The sequence below is a fragment of the Nyctereutes procyonoides genome, unplaced genomic scaffold, assembly GCF_905146905.1.
Source record: "Nyctereutes procyonoides isolate TBG_1078 unplaced genomic scaffold, NYPRO_anot_genome, whole genome shotgun sequence".
NCBI classification, from domain to species: domain Eukaryota; kingdom Metazoa; phylum Chordata; class Mammalia; order Carnivora; family Canidae; genus Nyctereutes; species Nyctereutes procyonoides.
In genome coordinates this window covers 3,319,343-3,345,150 of record NW_026575155.1, presented here as the reverse complement: position 1 = coordinate 3,345,150, position 25,808 = coordinate 3,319,343, and the positions used below count along the sequence as shown (strand labels likewise).

General features: G+C 38.9%; 1 protein-coding gene and 1 pseudogene across 1 annotated transcript in view; one reads left to right on the top strand and one right to left on the bottom strand.

The window, feature by feature from the left end:
- BACH1 (BTB domain and CNC homolog 1) overlaps positions 1–25,808 on the bottom strand; it is a 134,881-nt gene that overhangs the window by 64,686 nt on the left and 44,387 nt on the right. The window lies entirely within an intron of this gene.
- LOC129502007 (40S ribosomal protein S26-like) overlaps positions 7,203–25,808 on the top strand; it is a 57,073-nt pseudogene continuing 38,467 nt past the window's right edge.

The following is a 25,808-nucleotide window of genomic DNA, read 5'->3' as shown; positions in this document are numbered from 1 at the left end:
GATCCCAGGACCTTGAGATCGAAGGTTATGACCTGAGCCGAAACCAAGAGTCAGCCTCTTAACTGACTGAGCCACTCAGGGGCCCCACCCTGTCATACGTTCTTAATAACATCATTCCTTATCTTAATCATCCTATTTCTTTATTAGGTGTATTGTCTGTCTCTCAACCGGGCCCATGAAGGCAGGGACACTTTTTGGCTTACTGCTGTATCTCTGGTGGCAATGACATGATGAGCTACTATTTCTAAATTAGATCTTTTGGTTATGTAACATATTTTCATGAAGACATGATATACGTACCATGTATATATCAAGCAGGGTATTGCTAATTAAGAGCATAGCTCCTAAGTGTACTACCTGGCTGTGGGACACTGGCCAGTGACATAGTATCTCCTGCTTCTCTGTCACCATCCATAAAATAAGAGTAATAATAGCCACACTTACAGCACTATTTGGGGAAAAGATGCCTGGCATGCAATAAACATGTAAATATGAGCTTGTGAGCTTGTGAGCTATAATATTTTACCATGGATAGGTATTTGTATTTACAAAACCTAGAAACTTCTGAAAGGCAGCAGGCATGTCCATGTTCTATCTGGAAGAGATCCAGACTGGATGGATGATTTTCAAACTGTGCTTCTCAGAGAAACAAGGGGTCTGAGTAAATCTACAAAGGCTATCCCCCAAGAGTGGGTAGACTGAAAGGCACACAGAACCCAGCAATCAAGATTCAGTCCCCCATCACCACGATCACTCAAGCAAAGCAGCTCCACCCTCTCTTACTACACACTAACATTTCAAATAGACTTCCCAAACACGTCCAAAGGGACGTGTTGCTTTTTTAAAAAACTAACTTGAAAAGCACAGCACAAAGTAACCTCCAAATCTTTATTTGGCTCTATAATCTCATCAATTCCTAAATATCAGTTCTTAAGTAGCACTGCTGATGACTCACAGCACTGTTGAGGAGGTCTTTGGGTAAATCTCTGATATATTAAGATTTTTGTATATTATGCGCTGATTAGATTATGTTACTATATTATTATATAATAGATTGTGTATTGATTATATATTAATATATGTGGCATGAATTACTGATTGAGGCTTAGTAAGACCAGTTTCAGGAAGGTAGAAACCATGACTGCTGACTCCAGGTGGACTGAGAATGAGGAAACAGCCTCCAATCTTCAGACAAGTGGCTCTGGAGCAAGGGGTTGGCCTCTCAAGTGGGTTCAAGTTCAAAGCAAGATTCTTTAGTGGATGCTGGACAAATGCAGGCATTGACTTTTTTAATTCCTGTGTACTCAATTCATTTCAGCAATTGGCTTGTTCAGTTGGATGTTCCTGCTCATTCTTTAGACCAAAATCTCAGCCATGGCTGCCGAACAGAGTCACCTGGGGAGTTTTTAAACGATACCAATTCTCTGACCAGTTGACTTTCTTGGAAGGGAATCCCAGGCATGGGGTAGTTACTGATGCTGTTGTGGTCATTACTGTCTTAAAGCTGTGCAGGCAATTCTAATGTGCAGACAGGTTTGAAAACTGCTATAGACTCTTACGTTTTGTTTCAAATCAAATGTCTAGGATTTACATCAGTGAACTGTTAACTCAAAATTATTAAATCCAAATTTGTTAAATTTGCTACTTAAGCAGTTGTTGTTTTCAGTCCTGTTGTTGTTTGAATGGGATGTTTGTTAAATCTTGTGGCCAGAATCTTCAGTGAACAGGTTTCCAACTGTATAACGAAATTCCAGGAAAAATATACTTAGAGATGTGGGAATTTGCTTTAATGAAAATATACTTGCCTTTAGATGGGAAAAAGATATGTACGGATAAATACATACATGCAGGTACGCATATAAGTACATTTAATATGAACACCAGCTTGTTGATCAATTTACTTAAATATAAAAGCTAGAAACTGGAGGGTGAACAGAAGACTATTTTTCTAAGGTCCCCTCATACTAAACTTTGCTTAGCCTCTTTTGGAAGCACAGAAATCAGCAAGAGATGTGAAAGAAAGGACTCCAGTGCTGGGACACCCTGGCTTACATGCTATCTCTGCCCTTCACTCTCTCGTTCATCTTCCTGAACTCTGCCCCCCATTTCTTTATCTAGAAATGATGCACCTATTTCTTATGGACCTTCTGAGGTATAGATGTGATAATAATTATGAACAACCCAGCACAGTGTCTACCATATTGCAAAGACAAATACCTCTCCCAATAATGACAAAAGTAAGAGCAACTAATGTCCATCTATCACTTTCTATGTGCCATGAACTAGGTTATGGGACCTCTGTGCATCACCTCACTGAATTGTAATACAACTTAGCCCCTCTTGCAGGACTTGATCTCTCAGTCTCTTAGCAGGAGATAGAAAGAAGAATGAGATTATAGAGTAAGGTAAAGTTTATACAGGCTCCATGACACGGCAAGGTCTAGGGTCCACCTTACTACCTGCTGTGAAACTACACGATGTTTGTAATGTATCACACAACTTTAAAAGAAGCCCCAACCCTAAATAGCCACATGCACTTTAAACTTCCATTAAATATGAAGACATCAGATCACAATTATGACACGTGTAAAACTGAGTATGTTTACTTTGTAAGCTTACTATTATAGATATAGCATGAGGGAAGTTGGAAGTGCCCTCTAGGTCATTGGCTTGCAGGAGGACCCAGGGGTCCTTGCAGGGGCCAGCAACTTGAGAGCACTTAAAGCCCATATACACTGCTTCAAGCAAGGACATGTTTCCTACTCATCCCTTCACGTCGTTGGTATCACATTGAACACTGTCTCTCTATCCAAAAAGCTGTTTCCTACAGACAGAAATAAAGTGAAGTCCAAGAAAATATGATACAATATGATTTTCATTTAATTAATGTTTTTCTTAAAATAATGAAAATGTACATGCTTCAGAAGGTCACCTGCAAACATCCCATATCATCCATATCATTACCTTGGCATAGTTAGCTCAGTTACTAACCTCTAGCATTTCTGAATTGCTGCTTATTCTAATCTTGGTTCTCCCTCTGGTCTAAGCAATTTGAATTCATGCTGAAACTCCTCATTTGGAGGCTAAGATTCACAGAGCTTTTCTGGATTCTCAGCACCTTCGTGTCCAAAGACCCGGCAAGCACTTTCAGCTACATTTGATCTCCTTTAAAAGTGTGATTTATAGGCAGACTCTGTGATTTATTATGAAAAATATTCCTTCCAAGTTTCTCTGCCTCTCCCTCCCCTTTTTCCTTTCCATCCCTTTCTCTCTCTCTTTCCCCTCCCCCACCCTGACTTGCCTCTCATTTCTGGACCCAGTAAATGAGAAATATTACTAACCACACCATCACTGTTGACTTGAGTGAAATATGATCTTCCTCCAATTTATGAGCTTCCAACAGCTTTCTTCGAAGTCTTCATCAGTGTTTTCTATTTTGAAAAATTCTATACCTTTCTCTAGCCAATTTCTGCTCAATGTCTCAAATATAATTCTCAGAGCAAGACCTTTAATATGGACTCCTTTCTGTCACCAAGAAGAAAATTCAGCCTGCAATAGATTCTAATTCCTTAAAACCTATTTACTCAGGACACAGTAAAACTGAAGCAAAGATATGAGATAGATACTCCACAATTATAATATTAAATTATAAGGCAGAATACTTATATCATACGTTACAGCCAAAATCATTTGCAGCATAATTGTAGAAATCCAGCATTTCATAAAGTAATTCTTATGAATTTTCTTAAGGAGCTGAGTGGACAATGGCTAAGAGACCACACCAAATGCTATGCCTTTTACATTGGTTACTAAGTGGCCAGATGAAACTTTAGGCAGTAAGAAATAGAAACAATTTTTTAAATTTATCATTATAATTTTAACTTTATAATAATTATAAAAGCTAACATGAAATGAAACTGTGTCACGTGCATATGCCATTCTAACTGTTCACATCTATTACTGTTTAATCATTACAGTAATATAAGCAGATGTTTGCTATTTATTATCTCAATTTCACTGATTAAGAAATTGAAGTGAAGTAACTTCCCAGAGGTCACACACCTAGCTAAGGGTGGAGCCAGGAATCAGGCCCAGGCAGTCAGACTCCCACTTCCTTACCGACTTGGCCACACTGCCTCAAGGAAGTGCCTTCATTCACTCACTCATGACACAAATATTTATTGAGTGCCACCTCCTAAGTCAGATCCCCTGCTCTGATGGACAGTCATATAATTAGAGAAGAGTGGAGTAACATGATAAGCACAACAAACAGGAGTGATAGAGGAGCATACAAACCAGACTCAAGAACATTAGAGGCCCCCAATGAGAAGGGACATCTAAATTGGGTGGATCAAATAATTAGTGGGATGAAGTAGACATAAAGAGGCTATGCAGTGAGGATGACCTTCCCAAAACAGAGAGAGTAACATGCAGAGGGCAGGAGGAACCAGGGAAAGAAAGATTTTTAGATAACTCTTAAGCCGGCAATGTGATCAAGACATGGAGCGCGGGTAAGAGCAGATGAGAGGGACCATAGGGACAGTCTGAGGCCAGATCTTGCTACCCAGACCTGATGGTGCCCTTGAAAGATGCTAAGCAGATAGGATCAGATTTTCTCTTCAGAAAAAGATAGCTCTGGCTTCCGTGTGTTAGAAGATTAGAAATTGAGGGCCCAGAAGACCAGACAAGAGACTGATCTGGTTGCTGGAGCAAAAGATTTTAAGAGTCTGAACCAAGTTCATGGTGGCTGAAGTAGCCAAACGTTGCAAATCATTAGTTTATAATATAAAGCTATAATGCACAAAATAATGAAGTACAAATGCTGTATGTATGATGAATGATACATACTACATACACCCATACACTCATGTTGTAGATATTTTTAAAGATAATTATTTGAAAGCACCCAAGAAACAGCCAAAAGCCAAGGAACTATAGTTAAGAATGAACAAAAAAAGATAAATCAGGAAGAAATCCTCGAGCATTCATTAAAGTGCAGTTACTGTAAATAATCATGTCCCACAGGAAATCTCAAGGGATAAGTTTTTCCTGCCAGTGATAAAGCAAAGGAAATCTGAACAAAAACAAGAAAAAGATTGCACAATTCGCTAAAATTAAAAAAAAGAGAGATGATTGATTTGAGGTATGCAACAGGCAAAATCACGTAGGCACAGCCTCCAGAAATTGGAAGTACAGGATAAACACGTGCCAGGAGGCTGCACCCAAATTCCAACTCCTGTTACATGAATTTTCCTCTACTTTCCCTTGGCTCATTCCAGCAGAAAGCAGGAATCCTGCAATCAGTCACGAGTCCCAGATTCATCCCACCCTGTACCATCCATGTCTCTTCATGTCCCTTTTTTCCTGAACTTTGGAATTTTTCTTTTATATACCAATCAATAAATCATATTGATGGGAGGGGCTGTTCCATGTTTGTGAATACCACTGTACAATATTGCTTTATGTAGAAATGGTCTAATTCCCTCAAAATAGGATTAGCTCTTAGCACCTTTTCTATGTGATCCATGCTCGGCCTTACTTAATGTCTCAGTGTTGGTGAAATAATTATAGCTACAAAAAGAAGTGGAAGCACCAAACATTTACTGAACATCTCCAACACACTAGGCTCCCAGACTAATGTTCTTCATATGCAATCTTACTGTATCTATCATCAAATCCTATGAAAGAGATGATAATATCTCAATTTTACAGTTAAGGCACTTTCCCAAATGTACTCAGATCTTTAATTGCAAAGTCAGGTTTAGAGCCTTGGTCTGATTCCAAAGTCTATACTCTTCCTACTATATCACATTCTAAAGTCCTCTAGTCTAAAGTCCTTGGAAAAAAAAAAGAAGGATACTTTCTTCTCTCATCCTTTATAAGGACATCATGAGGATTGAAGAGAAATTTAAAAGAAACTGACCCCTCAAAAATGGCAAGATAGAAAATATTGTATGAAGGTACCTTCCTATGGACAATCCTAAGAACCTTGCTTTTCACCCATGTTGCCATTTAAGTGAAAATGTATTTTTAAAACTTTCATTATGAATTTATTAAAGTATTTTAAAAACTATAACCCAGAGACAAGAGTGTTGCTTTGAGTTTCTTGAACAGACACAGTGGGAGAGAGAAGTGGCAATGGGCTTGCCAGACAGACAACACCTACAATTCTGACTTTGTTACTTACAAACTACATAGCTTTGGGCAACTGATTCAACCTCCCAGACCATCAGTGTCACTGCTCTCTTGTATTTTCACCTCGAAAATCATATCTGGCATTACTTCTGTGGGGTTTGTGATAATTAAAGCAGTCACAAGTTCACCCAGATTCAAGGAGAATGAACAAAAAAATACAACTCTCCACAATAAAAAGAGACTCCGAGAATTTTCAAACACCCACATAGGTCTGACCTCATACCCAGCATGACAGGAAGTTAGAGACTCCAACCAAAATGTCAGTAAGAGACAAGATACCCAGCAGACAAGATATAGTGTGGTTGGGGAGGAAAAAGTTATTAAAGCCAAAGTTCTGTGTTTATGGCCATATCACATTGAGAATCCTCAACAAACCATTTATAACAATTTTCCATATATAAGAAGAAACCAAAATCTGAACACTGATGTGAAGGCCAAGACAAAAAATAAATAAATAAATAAAAATAAAAATAAATCTATCATTTAAACATCACCTATTAAAAAAATAAAAATAAAAAAATAAACATCACCTATTATCACATGCTTGCCTTCCTCAGACTCAGTTTCTTTTAAAACATTTAATAAGTAAGAGTATTTTGACCTGAGTATCTTTTCAACATTAAAATAGAAGGAATATATATTTAGTGAGAATTTTCACGTATAAATATCTTTATAAATCTTATTAGTACCTAATCCAAAAACACTGTAATGCACGAGGATAATTTATCCCTTCTCGACGATTTTTAAATACGAGCTCTAGGAAAATAGACATCTCACTCAAGATCATAAAATGACCTTAATGCAAGCCTCGTATTTTAGCATATGGCCCAAGGTTCCCAGGGCAGATGCTACCTAGGGAGCAATGGAAACTTCCTAAAAGAATATGTCTTGTTAAAATACACTTTCAACAGTCCTTTACAACTAAAATAGACAGGGAAAGCAAGTGATGGCGTGCCCTCCCCTACAGCTGGTAGCTCCAATCTGCCGCACTTTTTCCTAGAGAGATAATGATTGTGAATCATATCAGCTCTTGCTTTGAGAACGGTCCACAGACGCTGGGAGCAGATGGGCTTTTTGGCAGCGGAACACCTATTTCCTGTCAACCACAGGTGAGTAGTAGACTACCTTCTTAAATAAGCCACACCTGCTAATGCAAGGACTAGCAAGTTACAAATGTGATAGCCAACTCATGACAGCATGCTACATATATGTAAAGAAGGCTGACAATCTTTGGGCTTTACTTACAGGAGTTTACACCTATTTAAAAAGAGTAGCCGATCCATATATCAAAAATCATTCCAGTTTTCATAATTGTATATTATCTAGGAAGCAAACAGTGAACCTTTCTTTCAGTAGGCAAGCATTGCAAATGAGAGGATAAGATTTCAAATATAATGGGGGTAGCAGAAAACAGTGTGCAGCAATGCAATAGAGGGGGGAATCGGGAATGCGAGAAAACACGGAGCAGAGAGAAAAAATAGGGCACCAACCACAGCTCAGTGTGTGGGAAGAACTACAACCCACATTCAAGGAGACACAGATTCCTCTTCAACATCCAAATTGCAGCCAGGGATCAAGTAGACAACTCAAACTACAACCATGGGGTATGTATAGTGGGATGGAAGCAAAATGGGAAAGAGGAGATGGAAAAGGAACCACTGCTTGTGGGATATGCCACCCGCAGCCTGAAAGACTTCTGGAGGATGTGGGGGAAATGGAATCCTTGCACAAACTGGTGGGAATATAACATGGTTTGGCCACTTTGGAAAAACAGTCTTGTAGTTTCTTAAAAAGTTAAACATACACTTACCATAGGCCTAACAATTCCACTCTAAGTACCTACCCAAGAGAAATTACTAGTTTTACGTGAATGTTCATGGAAGAATTATTCATAATAGTCAAAAGCTGGAAATGACTCAAATGTTCTTCAGGTAGCAAATGGATAAACAAAATTTGAGATGTTCTCATGATGGAATACTATTCAGCAACAAAAGGAATGAATTCCTGATACATGAAAAACACTTGGAGAAAACTTAGAAATATTATATAAGTAAAAAAGTTAGACACAGGGGCGCCTGGGTGGCTCAGTCACTTAAGCAGCTGCCTTGGGCTCAGGTTGCGATCCTGGGGTCCTGGGATTAAGCCCCAAGTCAGGCTTCCTGCTCAGTGGGGAGTCTGCTCCTCCCCCTGCTCATGTGCTCTCTCTCAAGCAAATAAATAAAAAAATCAAGAAAAGAAGTTATACACAAATGACTACATATTCTATGATTCAATTTATATGAAATATCTGGGGAAGACAACAGACATGAGCCAGTGGTGCCTGGAGCTAGAAGTAGAAGAAAGAAATGACTGCCATGAAGTTTTTGTTGTTTGAGAAAAGGTGTTAAGTATCCAAGTTTCAATCAAAAATTGCTGTCAGACTAAGAACCAAAAAGACTTCAAACTGACTTAAAAAGGCCATCAATAAAACACTAACATGGAGTCTGATGGAGTCACTTAAACATTTCATTGATAACATACATTTTTACATGAGAAATTTGATAGAATGGTGGTTTGGTGGATTTAGACATTAATAAGTCACTTTGGATATATACCTCATGAACATCAAGCCTCTATCTTAACTTAAAACAGTGTAATATCGATGTAAGGAAAGACATATTTTATGCTTTCTTATTTACCCAAGAGAAGTAAAAACATGTCCACAAAGTACATGTAAACAAATGCTCATGGCTGCTAGAAACCACCTAAATGTCCATGAAGGGGTGAAGAGATAAACAAATTGGGGTGAATCCACATAATAGGATGCTACTTAAAATAAAAAGGAACAAACTAACAAATGCAACACTGTGAATGAATCTGGAAACCGTGCTGAGCAAGAGAAGTTGGACATTTAAAAAATGCACATGAAGTGATTCTATTTATATGAAATTCTAGGACAGGAAAACTTATCTGTAGTGATAAAAGAGTATCAGCGGTTGCCTGGGGCCATGTGGGATGGGGGACGATTGCACAGAAGCTGGAGGACACTTTTGGATGTGATGGAAATGTTCTATATCTGACTGTGGTGGTCGCCATTGCCAGGTTTGTGCCTAGGCCTAGTGGGTCTGCTTTGCATCTTGGCTCCATCACTCACTTAGCCAGGTTATTTCTAACCTTCCAATGCCTCAGCTTTATCATCTGTGAAAGAGGTATAATAATAATACCTATTTCATAAGGCTGCTGTAATTATTTTTATAAATGAGTTAATAGGGGTGCCTGGGTGGCTCTGTCAGCTAAGCATCCAATTCTTGATTTCAGCCCTGGTCATGATCTCAGGGTTATGAGATCGAGTCCTGCATAAGGTTCCACACTGGGTGTGGAGCCTGCTTGAGATTCTCGCTCTCCCTCTGCCCGTCTCTCCCTTCCCTCCATCTCTCTGTTTCTCAAATAAATAAATAAGTCTTTTAAAGAATGAATTAATAAATATGAAGATGTAAGAGAGGCTGAGAGATAGGAGTTCCTACATGTGCAAACCATTATTATTGTTAGCAAAGAACAAAGTTATATACATGAGGATATTTGGTAAAGAGGTGATTACAAAAGCAAAAACTGGCTTGTATAGAAGTGGAAGCTACAAGACTTTCACCTGATAGAACATTCTGTCATCATTAACTGCATGGTTGAATCTAGAGCATCTATTAGCATAACTTCTGGTATTAATGATTCACATGAAAAAAATCAGGTAAACATCTCAATAAATGCAGAAATGACATAAAAATCCAACATCCATCCCTGATACAAAGTAAAATAGATCAATTATTACATCTAATCACATCAAAAGCCAGCATCAACTTTGATGGTAAAACTTTCAACTTTCCATTTAAATTTACAAAAAAAAAAAAAAAGCAAAAAATGGTGGTGTCACTACTGCTATAATTCATTGTTCTAGAAGTAAAATGCAGTGTAATCAAATAAAATAAATAAGGAGTCTACATATTGGAAAGGAAGATGCATAATTGTCATTCTTTGGAGATTATATGGCTGTACGAAAGGGGGGATCCCTGGGTAGCTCAGCAATTTAGCTGCCTGCCTTCGGCCCAGGGCATGATCCTAGAGTCCTGGGATCAAGTCCCATATCAGGCTCCCTGCATAGAGCCTGCTTCTCCCTCTGCCTGTGTCTCTGCCTCTCTCTCTCTCTCTCTCTGTGTGTGTGTGTGTGTGTGTTTCTCATGAATAAATAAATAAAATCTTTAAAAAAATATGGCTGTATGAATAGATTAAGAGGCTAATTAAAAAATATTTATAAGAATGAATACTTTTCCTACATACAAACCATAATAAAGGAGAAAATAAATAAAATCTTACAAAAACCAAAACAAATAATTAGGAATCATCTTAATGGTGAATGGTGCAGAATAAATATGAATAAAGTATCCCAACTTTACTAAGAACACATAAAAGGAGAGTTGACTAAATGTTCCTATACAGAAAAACTCCAAACTATAAATTTATCAATTCAACCTTCAAAAAAATCAATTAAAAAAAGAACAAGACTTTGCAAGGTATTTGACAAAACTATATTAAGCTCATCTGGAAGATCAAATATACCAGAATAGCCAGGAGGAAAGAATCCAGAGAAAATAAAATGAGAAAGGACTTTTTTTAAAAAACAAATATTAAAGCACATAAAACTATAGGAACTCAAACATTTTGTTGCAGTACTAGGGTATTCATTATCTACTGTTGTATAATAAGTTTCCCCAAAACATTGACTTAAACAACACAGGCATTTTACCTCAAAGTTTTTTGGCATCGGGAGTCTGGGTACGGTTCAGTTGGGTTTCCTGACTCTTGGCTCACAAGGCTACAAAGTACCAGCTAGGGCTACAGTCATCTCAAGTCTCAACAAGGTAGGACCTGCTTCCATACTCAAGTGTTTGGTTGTTGGAAAAATCCAGTTCCTCACAGGCTGAAACCTAGAGATCTCTCTCTCTCTTCCTTTGCCACATCCCCTCTACATAGGGCAGCTCACAACATGGCAACTCACAACAAAGCAAACAAATGAGAGAGAGTCAGTGAGAGAGAGAGAGAGAGAGAGAGAGAGAGAGAGAGAGAGAGAGGAGTCCTTGTAAGATGGAAGTCATATATTTTGTAATCTAATTGCTGACATGACATCCCATCACTTTTATAGCAGGTCACCATGTCTGGCCCACTCTCAAGAGGAGGGTATTACACAAAGGTATGAACACCAGGATCCATGGAGGCCATCTTACAAATCTTCCTAGCACAACTAGAAAGACAAACTATTGAAAGAACATGAAGAAAAGGGACGCCTGGATGGCTCAGTGGTTGAGTGTCTGTCTTAGGTTCAGAGCGTGATCCTGGAGTGCTGGGATGGAGTGCCAGGATGGAGTCCCACATCTGGCTTCCTACATGGAGCCTGCTTCTCCCTTGCCTGTGTCTCTGCCTCTCTCACTGTGTCTTTCATTAATAAATAAAATCTTAAAAAAAAAAAAAAGAACACGAAGAATATAAAAACAGACCCAAATTCCTTTGCGAGTTTAGTATATAATAAAGATAGTATTCCATATTAATGGTAAATAATAAAGAGCTCTATTGATTATAATGTCTTTGCCAAATCAAGTCATTTCCAAATCATATTTTCAAATAGCTAGCTAGCTATCTGGAAAAAAAAATCTGGACCTCTTCCATAGAGTAGTTAATTCCTGATGGGTCAAAATAGTACATGTAAAAAGAATAAGTACTAGAAGTAGACATAGGATTTTAACAATTATTACCTTGAAGTCAGAAAAGTATTTCTTAACCTGACACAAAATCCAGAAGCTATAGGAGAAAAAATCTGGTATCATTTGCCTATATAAAAACATGGATGCCTATTTCATCCATATGAAATGAAAAATTAGGAGAAAAAATATTTCCTACACATCTGACAAAGAGCCTATTTCCTTGATATAAAAATAGTACTTTCAAATAAGTTAGGAAAATATTTTATTTATTTGAGAGAGAGAGAGAGATCATGACCAAGCCCGAGAAGGAGCAGATGGAGAGGGAGGGCAAGAGAGAATTTTGAGCAGACTCCCCGCTGAATGCAAAACCCAATGTGGGGCTCAATCTCACAACTCTGAGATCATGACCTGAGCCAAAACCAAGAGATGGAGGCTCAATGAAATGAACCACGCAAGGGCCATATAAGTAAGGAAAATATTAACCCAATAGAAAAGATGCTCACCTGAACTTATAATTAGAGAAATGTAAAGTCAAAGGGAAACTGAAATACTATTTTTACCTATAAAAATTGCAAAAAAAAAAAAAAAGTTTTACAACTGACAGCTGCAAAAGTACAGAGAGTATATAAATTCAGACTGTCTTGGAGATAACCATTTGGCAAATTCTTTCAAAGTTTAAAAGCATATATAACCTTTGACCCAACAACTCTGCTGCTAATGATCTGTCCTGTGGAATTCATGAAAAGCACACAAAGATAACACACACACACACACACACACACACACACATAAAACCATCTTTTAGATTGCAATCAAGCCTGCCAGGTGTTGTCTAGGTTATGCCCTGCACTGGGCACCCTGAAGTAGCAGGGAGGTGGGAGGTGGGGGTTGGTAATCATCTACTCCAATCAACAAACCAAACATCCTGGTTTGGGGCTGTATCCATTGAGAGAAGTGTATCAGTTATCATCCTAGTAGGAAATGGATGGCATAATCAATTTGGGTGATTTGAGCTCTACCTACTAATAAAGGTAGAGCACAGAGTAGAGAAGTTAGAGAGGATAGCGCAGTGTCCTAGGACTAGAGAGACAAAAATACAAGAGCAGCTATCAGAGGAGGGAAGAAGGAGCTTGAAAGTTTAAGAGAGGGGAGGGGCAAGATGGCGGAAGAGCAGGGTCCCCAAATCACCTGTCCCCACCAAATTACCTAGATAACCTTCAAACCATCCTGAAAATCTACGAATTCGGCCTGAGATGTAAAGAGAGACCAGCTGGACCGCTACAGTGAGGAGAGTCCGCGCTTCTATCGAGGTAGGAAGACGGGGAAAAAGAAATAAAGGAACAAAAGGCCTCCGAGGGGGAGGGGCCCCGCGAGGAGCCGGGCTGAGGCCGGGGCGAGTGTCCCCAGGACAGGAGAGCCCCGTCCCGGAGGAGCAGGAGCTGCACCAACCTTCCCGGGCGGGCGGAAAGGGGCTCGCAGGGAGGTGGAGCAGGACCCAGGAGGGCGGGGATGCCCTCGGGCTCCCGGGGACACTAACAGACACCTGCGCCCCAGGAGAGTGCGCCGAGCTCCCTAAGGGCTGCAGCGCGCACCGGAGCAGCTCGGAGGGGCTCGGGAGCGGCTCCGCGGAGGGCGCTGCGGGGCGGGAGCGCAAATCCAACAGCGCAGGCCCCGGAGCACAGGGCGCCGGGACACAGCCCAGGATCCGGCCTCCCCCGGGACAGGCAGAGGCCGGGAGGGCCCAGGACAGCGAGGACGCTCCTGCCCCGAGCTGAGCAGATCAGCGGCCCCGCCCCGGAGCCTCCAGGCCCTGCGGACGGAGAACCGAGAGCCCCGAGCCCCGTAGTTCCTGCGGAGGCTGAATCCAGGCTTCCAGAGTTGCCATAGTAACTGCTGCTGTTCCTCCTGGGGCCCCACGGGGTAAACAACCCCCGCTGAGCCCGGCAGCAGGCAGGGGCAGAGCAGCTCCCCCAAGTGCTAACACCTGAGAATCAGCACAGCAGGCCCCTCCCCCAGAAGACCAGCTGGACGGACCAGTGATACTCCCCCGTGTTCCAACACAACTTGTTTTTGGCCACTCTGCACTGAGCAAAATGACTAGAAGGAAAACCTCACCTCAAAAGAAAGAATCAGAAACAGCCCTCTCTCCCACAGAGTTACAAAATCTGGATTACACTTCAATGTCAGAAAGCCAATTCAGAAGCACCATTCTACAGCTACTGGTGGCTCTAGAAAAAAGCATTAAGGACACACGAGACTTCATGACTGCAGAATTTAGATCCAATCAGGCAGAAATTAAAAATCAATTGAATGAGATGCAATCCAAACTAGAAGTCCTAACGACGAGGGTTAACGAGGTGGAAGAACGAGTGAGTGACATAGAAGACAAGTTAATGGCAAAGAGGGAAACTGAGGAAAAAAGAGATAAACAATTAAAGAACCATGAAGACAGATTAAGGCAAATAAATGACACTCTAAGGAAGAAAAACCTACGTTTAATTGGGGTTCCCGAGGGCGCCGAAAGGGACAGAGGGCCAGAATATGTATTTGAACAAATCCTAGCTGAAAACTTTCCCAATCTGGGAAGGGAAACAGGCATTCAGATCCAGGAAATAGAGAGATCCCCCCCTAAAATCAATAAAAACCGTTCAACACCTCGACATCTAATAGTGAAGCTTGCAAATTCCAAAGATAAAGAGAAGATCCTTAAAGCAGCAAGAGACAAGAAGTCCCTGACTTTCATGGGGAGGAATATTAGGGTAACAGCAGACCTCTCCACAGAGACCTGGCAGGCCAGAAAGGGCTGGCGGGATATATTCAGGGTCCTAAATGAGAAGAACATGCAACCAAGAATACTTTATCCAGCAAGGCTCTCATTCAAAATGGAAGGAGAGATAAAGAGCTTCCAAGACAGGCAGGAACTGAAAGAATATGTGACCTCCAAACCAGCTCTGCAAGAAATTTTAAGGGGGACTCTTAAAACTCCCCTTTAAGAAGAAGTTCAAGTAACTCTGAACGTGAATGGGCTTAATGACCCCATCAAAAGGCGCAGAGTTTCAGACTGGATAAAAAAACAGGACCCATCTATTTGCTGTCTACAAGAGACTCATTTTAGACAGAAGGACACCTATAACCTGAAAATAAAAGGTTGGAGAACCATTTACCATTCAAATGGTTCTCAAAATATACCCTAAAAACTACAGAACACTTCTGAAAGAAATTGAGGAAGACACAAAGAGATGGAAAAATATTCCATGCTCATGGATTGGCAGAATTAATATTGTGAAAATGTCAATGTTACCCGGGGCAATTTACACGTATAATGCAATCCCTATCAAAATACCATGGACTTTCTTCAGAGACTTAGAACAAATTATTTTAAGATTTGTGTGGAATCAGAAAAGACCCCAAACAGCCAGGGGAATTTTAAAAAAAGAAAACCATATCTGGGGGCATCACAATGCCAGATTTCAGGTTATACCTCAAAGCTGTGTTCATCAAGACAGTGTGGTACTGGCACAAAAACAGACACATAGATCAATGGAACAGAACAGAGAACCCAGAAGTGGACCCTGAACTTTATGCTCAACTAATATACGATAAAGGAGGAAAGACGATCCACTGGAAGAAAGACAGTCTCTTCAATAAATGGTGCTGGGAAAATTGGACATCCACATGCAGAAGAATGAAACTGGACCACTCTCTTGCACCATACACAAAGATAAACTCAAAATAGATGAAAGATCTAAATGTGAGACAAGATTCCATCAAAATCCCAGAGGAGAACTCAGGCAACACCCTTTTTGAACTTGGCCACAGTAACCGGAGAAGGACAAACAGTGTATGTTCTCATTCATTTGGGGAATATGAATAATAGCGAAAGGGAATATAAGGGAAGGGAGAAGAAATGTGTGAGAAATATCAGAAAGGGAGACAGAACATAAAGACTTCTAACTCTGGGAAATGAACTAGGGGTGGTGGAGGGGGAGGAGGGTGGGGGGTGGGGGTGAATGGGTGATGGGCACTGAGGGGTACACTTGACGGGATGAGCACTGGGTGTTATTCTGTATGTTGGTAAATTGAACACCAATAAAAATTAATTTATAAAAAAAGAAAAAAAAAAGTTTAAGAGAGGAAGCCAGCCCCCAGCAAGCAGGCAAAGAAAGAATGTAGGGAGGAAACACCCCAAACTCTCCTTACTTTCTCTTTCCAATTTCCTACAGCTGCTCCCATTGGCTGAACCCACACAAAAGGAAAAGAATATGTTGATGTGATCCATATGCGGATCAGCTTCCCAGGGAACAGAGCAAGGTGGGCCCTGGTGAAGAGCAAGACTGGAAAGACTCAGAGAAGACGTCCTTCAGGGCACCTGGGTGGCTCAGTGGGTGAGCTTCTGCCTTTGGCTCAGGTCACGGTTTTGGGATCGAGTCCCACATCAGGCTCCCCGCAGGAGCCTGCTTCTCCTCTGTGTGTCTTTCATGAATAGTTAAATAAAATATTTTTTAAAAAGAAAAAAGAAAAATAAAATAAAATAAATAAAATAAAATAAATAAAATAAAATAATAAAATAAAATAAATAAAATAAAATAAAATAAAATAAAATAAAATAGATGTCCTTCCTATAAGAGTGTCATTTTCTAATCCATACAAAAGTGTCATGGAGTTGGCCACCACCTTAGTGTCCACATTTTATAATTGCACCAGAAAAGAAATAATTTAAATGTTCATTACTAGAGGACCATGTTCCAAATTAATGTACATAATACAATAGAATGTTATCGAGCTTTTTTTTAAAAAAAATGAGAAAAATGTATAGGGACTGGTCTGAAAAAGAAACCATTAAGACATTTTATTAAGTATGAATGATTTTCTCTGCATATGGGATGTACACAAACTTAGATAACATGTAATATAGAAAACGTTATGTTATATAAGAACATACTTTTATATGCCTGAAAATTTCTAGGATTGTTGAGACTCCTAAAAGTGGTTATCTCTAAAGAGGAGGGAGAGGTAGTAGGAGGGCCAGTTAAGAAACTTTAGGACCGGCAAGGAGACTATATTTTCATTTTATATCACTCCTATAACAAAATAAAAGTAATTTAAAAGGTTACTTTGGCAAAACTATTTTTAACATTGTCTACCAGAGATATAATAATACTATGTAAAATAAATATAATATTAAAACATGGAAAATTGCATAGACAATATGATTATAAAAATATTTAGAAAATATATATAGGGAGAAAACTGGTAAAAAAAAAAAATGAAGCCTCAGACATTATCAGTAGTTGTATATACGTGGGATTATGATTGGCATGTTTTAACACTCTTACATTTCCTAAATGTTTTTAATGAGAAGATGGTACTTTTTCAATGGAAAAGGGAAATATTTTAAAATGATGGCTCCAAACTTTTAAAGAAGTAGAAATCATTCTTTAATGAATTCTTATACAGAACCCCAATCATAAAGAAGACATTTAAATATTTTCTGGATGAAGTTTGAATGTTTAAAGTTAAATATAGTTGGGAATACCAAGCATAATAAGATATTAAAACATCTTCAATCTCATGACACAAAAACAACAGGAAAGTGGATACTGTTGCCAGTCATCACTGATCTTTTTAAGGGAGGCAGGGGACAGAAGGAGAGGGAGCAAGAGAATCCCAAGGCTCCATGCCTAGCATGGAGCCCAAGGCAGGGCTTGATCTCACAACCCTGAGATCATGACCTGAGACAAAATCAAGAATCAGACACTCAACCAACTAAGCCACCCAGATACTCCTAATAATTTTTTAATGTACATCATTAGCACTTTCTTAAGCCAAGTTCTGATTCCTTAGTTTTGTTCTTCATTGGACAAAGAGTCCATTTATAGGAAAAATTTGAAAGCTGGAAAAGTTGACTTTAACTATAGAAATGGAAATTTTAGCCCTAGCTCAAGCATAAGAGGGAGTTTAGTTCTAAAAATCTCTCCATTATAGCCTTTTCATAAAAAGAGGAGAAACGGATATAAATTATATGATTTCAAGAGCTTGGATAGAACCCTGGATTTCTAGAATCTGTAATAGGAGAAGACAAAGGAGTGTTTGTCTTTTTCTTTAGTGATGTGGACTCCCACCCACTGTGCTCACCACACAGAAGGAAAGTCATGTTGTAAAAATTCTGTTTCTCATTTGCGACCAAATGAAGTATTGGAACACTTGCTGTACAACATAACTTTTAAAGGAAAGTTGGCCAATTTTCTTCTTGGAAGAAGAAATGAAATCATCCCAAAAAAGCACTTTGTGAACTATGAAGGAAATGGGGAAATAAGCCTTTCCTCTTGTGAATAGAAACTCAATGTTACTGTATTTAATAGTGAATAAACTGAAAATAGAAAATGTTTAATAGAGATCTTAATGTCTGTTAAAATAAGAAAGAGAAGTCAAACAAAATTTGCTGAGTACTCAGATTAGAAGTTCATGTGACCAAAAGACACATTTCTATTGGACAAAAAGCAACCATTCTGAAATATGCATCCTGCTTTTTGCTGAGTATTTACGTAACAAGAGCCATGATATAGCAAAGGGGAAATGGGTACATGAAATAACACTGGATCATTTTTATTTTTAATTAACTCGAGGAATGAAGAGTTATAAGGAATTGAGATGTTGAGCATAAACCCAAGTTTTTCCATTGGGAAATAGTAGAACCCACATTCTTATCAGGGGTTAAATGAAAGTTCATTATCGACATACACTAACTTTCTTTATATGAGGATTTTTAAAAAAAGATTTCTTTATTTACTTTGGTGGGGGGAGACAGAGAGAGAGATGGGGGGATGGGCAGAGGGAGAATCTCAAGCAAACTCCCAACCGAACACAGAGCGTGATGCAGGGTTCAATCCCACGACCCCAAGATCATGACCTGAGCTGAAATCAACAGTCAGATGCTTAACCAACTGATGCTCAGCCACCCAGGCACCCCTGTTAAGATTTTAAAGTGTGAGAAATCTTCACATGGACATTCTTGAGACCAAAGAAAAAATATTTCCCATTTTTTATCTTGTAAGACCAATTTAAAATGTAAATTTTAAATGCAAAATATGAATTTGACTATGATTTCCAGTGTTATTTCTTTTTTTAATTATTTTAATAGACTTTTAGGGTTTTTTAGAACAATTTTAGGTTTATAGCAATTGAGAGGCAGATGCAGAGATTTCCCATATACTCCCTGCCCCAACTCCTGCATAGTCTTCCCCTATTACCAATATCCCCCATCAGAGTGCTATGTTTGTTACAAACATATTATTTTTTTTTAAAGTTTCTTTTTTATTTTTATTTTTTTTTAATTTTTTTTAATTTATTTATGATAGTCACACACACAGAGAGAGAGAGAGAGGCAGAGACACAGGCAGAGGGAGAAGCAGGCTCCATGCACCAGGAGCCCGACGTGGGATTCGATCCCGGGTCTCCAGGATCGCGCCCTGGGCCAAAGGCAGGCGCCAAATCGCTGCGCCACCCAGGGATCCCTACAAACGTATTATTGATACATCATCACTCAAAGTCCACAGTTCACAATAGGGTCCAATGTTGGTGTTGCATATTTTATGGGTTTGGACAAACTATAATGACATGTATTCATCATTAGAGCATCATACAGAACAGTTTCACTATCCTGAAAATCCTCTGTGCTTCATCTTCTCATCTCCCTCAGTCCCTGACAACCACGGATTCTTTTAGTGTCTCCATAGTTTTGCCTTTTCCAGAACATCATATAATTGGAATGATATAGTATATAATAACCTTTCAGGTTGTCTTCCTTCACTTAGCAATAGGCATTTAAGTTTCTTCATGTGTTTTCACGGTTCAATAACTTTTTAAAAAACTGAATAATATCCCATTGTCTGGATCCATTCACCTACTGAAGGACATTCTTTGTTTCTTCCAGATTTCGGCATATATGAATAAAACTGCTATAAACATCCATGTGAAGATTTTGGAATGGACAAGTTTTTAATTCCTTTGTGTAAATACCACAGAACACAACTGCTGGGATATGTGGTAAGAGTATGTTCAGTTTTGGAAGAAATCACTAAACTGGGACACCTAGATGGCTCAGTTGGTTAAGTGTCCATCTCTTGATTTTAGCTCAGGTCATGATCTCCAGGTCATGAGATCAAGTCCCAGTTGGGCTCTGCACTCAGCAGAGTGTGCTGGAGATTCTCTCCCTCTGCCCCTCTCCTGCGTGCTCGCTCTCTCCCTCTCTCTCTCCCAGATGAATAAATAAATAATCCTTTAAAAAAAAAAAAAGAAAAGAAAGAAATCACAAAACTGTCTTCCAAGTGACTATGCCATTTAACATTCCCACCAGCCATGAGCAAGATTTCCTTTTGTTCGGCATCTTCGCTAGCATTTAGTGTTGTCAGTATTCTGGATTTTGGCCATCCTAATAAGTGTGTAGTAATATTTAATTGTTTTAATTAACATTTCTCTGATGACATATGATGTGAAGCATCTTTTCATGTGCTTATTTGTCATCTATATGTTTGGGTTTTTTTTTGTTTTTTTTTTGGTTTTTTTTTTTTTTGGTGAGATGTTCAGCATTATTTCTTGCTGGGAAAAAAATATTTCTGCAGAGGCATAGCCTTGAGAGTGGCCAACCTCAAGTTAACATCCCTGCATAAATTTTGCAAAGCTGCCAGGTGGAGGAACAGTTTTCCTTTGGAAGAGAACCAGAGGTTTGCTGAAACCAGCAAATGGCTCAAAATAAGAAACCTGAGTTTCAGACTGCTCACTCTTCGAAGCTTTGGGCAATTGCTGCATCTGTAAAACATCAACAGGTCCCAGGTGGTGATAACACCCTATGATTCTCGCCAGGCTGCATTGTGTACTTATCCTTACAAGTGAAGAATAAGAATAAGAATATTCTTACAAGCTCAAGTGAAGATTGCCTTACAGCCTGGCGGTATGATTTCTTTTAAGATATCTCCTGTCGAAATCACTTATTTAAACATTTTAACTCATTCAAGACAAGATCCTTTAATAAACCTATAAGATAATTACTTCTCTCCTAAGCAAGGGATACCCTTTAGCTAACCAAGTGGCCAGCACGCAGTCAGTTCTTATAAATACTTGCTGAAATGTATTAAAGAGCATTGTCTACAATTCTTCTCATCAGTTTTTCTCTTCATAATTATTAAAAAGCATCAAATAAAGTTGCGTGGCACATTTTCTCTTCCTGAAACCATTTCTCATGAACACAAAATTTGAATTAGGTAGAAATAACAAATTTTAGGCATATTCACGGAACATTTCTCAAAATCATTTGCAAGTCACAACATCATTGTCTTTATACCATGCGATCACTCAGATGTAGTAACACAATATTACCATTAATAGTAGTATTCTTATCCTAAAACATAGGTAAAATAATATCTACAAAAAAGCTCCAAATCTTAGGCTGAAAATAAAACATTTAGAGAAATATATATTTTGTGCCTGTTTTTAACATTTGATTCCCACCATATGGAATGAAATACTAAAGAATTCATGGCTCCATCACTAAGGTGTAACTTTGGGCAGTTGATTTTTTACCCTGGCTTGCTTTCTATAAAAATGGTCATCATTCTAAAATGGCCCTCATAGTTTGGTGTGCAAAGGGTGGAAAAAGCATACAACTCCCACTTAACAACTCAACTGTTGGTGCTGATGACACAAGCTTGGTTCATTTGTTCCAGTTAGCTTGATGGCTCTGAGAAAGAGCTTAGGAATGGCATTCAACCACCGAAATTCATTTTGTTGTAATGGTGGTGGAGGTGGTTGTGGTTTCGGTAGTTGAGCTTGCAGAAAGTGAGCAGAGAGCTCCAAATTCACTGCAATTTATCTGACCAAGATCTGCTATAAGGTGAAAGTATGTAGCTTCTCAAGTTGCAAAAGTGAAACAATTTACAGCTACCACATAGTTGGGTCAGGTCTATGCTTATAACAGTGGATCTTTCTGTTGTTTACAGAAACGTATGCCCAACATGAGTTCACCTTCTTTGGCTGCCAGGATTAATGCTCCTGTGGAGCAGGTCTGAGCTGTTTTTAGGAGCATGGCTCCGGCAAGCTGTTGAGAAACATGGCCTAGTGCGCATTAGGTTTCCCGACATAGGTAATTAGAGCTGATGGTCCAGTTTCCAGAACTATCCAAAATTACAGAGGAGGCTCATGTGGGGTCTGGGCTTGCCCGGCTCTGTCATCATTGTTTCCTGTCTCTCCAGTAAGGGCCTGAGGAGACATTTGCCAAGAAGCTCACATGGAGAGGCCAATTTACCCTGGTAGTTGGTGGATCAGAAACAGAAACTCAGTTGCCTGAGTTTTAATCGAGTGTATTTCCCAACCACACTGGGGGAGAGTAAATAAACCATTACTATTTTAATCATTTGGCTGTGAAAATAACATTTCAGCTTTCCTCCTGGATAGAGTAATGCATGGAAACAGCACCCTTTGCCATATATTTTGTGCACAGTTTGTGCACAGACTGGCCATATACTTCTTTTGGAGGCTACCAATTTATCTTATTTTGATTTATAAGACACCTACATAAAGGTTCCTGAGGAAAAGTGTCAAAATATTTGAAATATACTAGACTCCTCTTCCTAATATTTAATTTGCCATCTTCAACAGAATTGATTTATATTTTTCAAACATGAAAATATAAGAACTCAATGTGGTTGTGAGTTCTGGAAACCATCTTTCCTGAAAGCACTTACTTTTTTTTTCCCCCCTCAAGTTTTCATTTAAATTGCATTCAGTTATCACACAGTGAAATACTAGTTTGGGTGGAGAATTTAGTGATTCGTCACTTACATACAATACCCTGTGTTCATCAGAACAAGTATTCTCATTATTCCCCATCATCCATTTAAGCCATCCTCCACCCACCTCCCCTCCAGCAACCCTAAATTTATTCTCTATAGTTAAGAGTCTGTTTTACAGTTGCCCTTCTCCCCCTTTTTTCTTCCATGTGTTCATCTGTTTTATTTCTTAAATTCCATGTATGAGTGAAATCATATGATTATTGTCTTTCTCTGAGCTATTTTGCTTAGCGTAAACCCTCTAGTTCCATCCACGTCATTGCAAATGGCAAGAGTTCATTCTTTTTGATGGCTGGTAATATTCCATTGAACATATATACCACACCTTCTTTATCTATTCATCAGTCGATGGACATTTGGGCTCTTTCCATAACTTGGCTATTGCTGATAATGCTGCTGTAAACATTGGGGTGCATATCTCCCTTCAAATCAGTGTTTTTGTATCCTTTGAGTAAACATCTAACTGCTGGATCATAAAGTAATTCTATTTTTAACTTTTTGAGGAACCTCCATACTGTTTTCCAGAATGGCTGCTCCAGTTTGCATTCGCACCAAGAGCGTAAGAGGGTTCCCCCTTTTCCACATCCTCAACCACTTTCTTACACCATACATAAAAATAAATTCAAAATAGATGAAAGACTTAAATGTGAGACAGGAATCCATCAAAATCCTAGAGGAGAATACTGACAGCAATCTCTTTGACCTCAGCTGTAGCAACTTCTTACTAGCCACATCTTCAGAGGCAAGGGGAACAAAAGCAAAAATAAATGATTGAGACTTCTCCAAGATAAAAAGCTTCTACACAGCAAAGCAAACAATCAACAAAACTAAAAGGCAACCTTCAGAAGGGGAGACGATATTTACAAAAGACATATTTGATAAAAGGTTAGTATCCAAAGTATATAAAGAATTTACAAAGCTCAACACCCAAAAAAATAATCCAGTTACAAAATGGGCAGAAGAAATGAAAAGACATTTTTCCAAAGAAGGCATACTGATGGCTAACAGACACATGAAAAGATGCTCAATATCACTCATCATTAGGGAAATACAAATCAAAACTATGAGATACCACCTTGCACCTGTCAGAATGGCTAACACTACCCTTTTTTTTGAGTACCTAAAATATTCAAAAATAACAAGAAGTCATAAAATCGGCTAACAAGTAATGAGATACTGCCCTTGTTCTTCCCACAACTTATGCATTTCTCACTATTTCATACAATTTCTAATTGATTAAGAGAGGGATCCATTGATGTTCTAGTTTTTTTTATTAACAAAGCATGAAAGAATTATTGCCATTAATGATGCATCCAAATCCTTAAAGAGATGGTAATTATGGGCAGAGACATCAGAAAAATGGGAAGAAATGATACCCTCCCACCCTGTCAAAGTCACAACGACACATATGGAATGGAAACACATCATGTTAGAATAAGAAAAGACTCAGAAAATATCTACATCCTTCGCCACACACACTCCTCATTTTATAGATGAGGACACGAAGGGAAGCCCTTTGTGACTGATGCAGAACCCGAAGATAGATTTCCTGGCTCTTTCCATTAAACCAGACTTCCATCGCCTCAGTCGAGGTAAATTAATGGTGTTCTAGAAGAAAATCTGCATTCCCTTTCACCTTTTTTTTTCCTGAGCATCCAATCTTTGCTTCTGTTTCACGAGGTAGGAAGAATAAAGGGGAGGTCAAACAAGAGATATGCATGAAGCATCAGGAAGGGGCTCCTCCCTTACTGCGGTGGGTAGAAAAGTAAAACACAAAGTATCCCACAGTCAGGAAACAGGGTAAACTCATCTTCACCAATGTTATCATTTATATTGTCAAGTATGCTCAGTCTGTATTTCTTCAACTTTCAGACCCTTTTAAAAGTATAATGATTATGCTATGTTTCCTGCACTTCCAGAATTTTTGTCAGTAGTGTTTTACTAAATTGTTCTTTCTCCCCCCAGATTAGCAGTTAGGCCTGTTGCTTTAAACAGCACATCCACCTCACATGATAAGCATTTTGAGCCTATTATTTGAAAATTTACCTAACATATTGTTTTAATTGAAATATATCCTGTGCTTTCTGATTTTGCAAATACATTATAGAATGGAGACTGAAAAACAGCAAGGAATTATTTGTCAAGAAATGCAGTAGATTGGGGTGCCTGGGTGGCTTAGTGGACTATACGTCTTCCTTCAGCTCAGGTCCTGCTCCCAGCTCAGAGGGAAGCCTGCTTCCCCTCTCCCTCTGCCTCCCCCCTCCTCCTCTCCTTGTCAGGTTCACGCCTGCTTTACAGCTCTCTCTCAAATAAATAAAGTCTTAAAACAAAAACAAAAAAAAAACAAAACAAAAAAAAGAAATGTAGTCAATGAATAATGGAAGCTGACTCAGATAAGTGCCTAAAAAGGTGCTTAATATTAGAAATCTATAGTATGATCCTTTTGAACTATTTAACCTTAACAGTTACCAAGCATATTTTTCAGAATGTGTTGTTTTAACATCTAATGCTAGAGTGTAATCTCGCCAAGAGCAGGGGTACACATCAGTTTCATTCTCTGGGAGTCCCCAACACTTGGAAATGTGTCTAGCAGTTAGAAATCATTCAATAAATATTTTTTTTAAAAAATAAATGCTGCCCTATATGGATAGAGGATTAACTTGATTTGGCTAGCTAAGCAATCAACAACTCATCTGAACACTGAGCAGTTGAGCAAAATCCCTAGTGTCTCTTGCTCAAGGTTGGGTTGCATAATGAGAATCTCTCTGACCATGCAAGTTATCTGGGAATGATATCAAATACGTCAGCCTAACAAAGACACCTCAGTGAGTTATCTTGGGAATTCATCATCTTCTGCACGTCTTGAGGAAATACAGCACATTTTGACAGAGAGCCACAATTCATGATTCCATGATATAATTGACATAATTGCAGCACTTAAAATAAATTTTCCTTGCTTTTGGATAGATCTTGCCAACCTCTAATACACAGTGTCTTTTTTTTTCCCCGAAAGAGAATATAGTTATGTAAAGTGTGCTAGCAT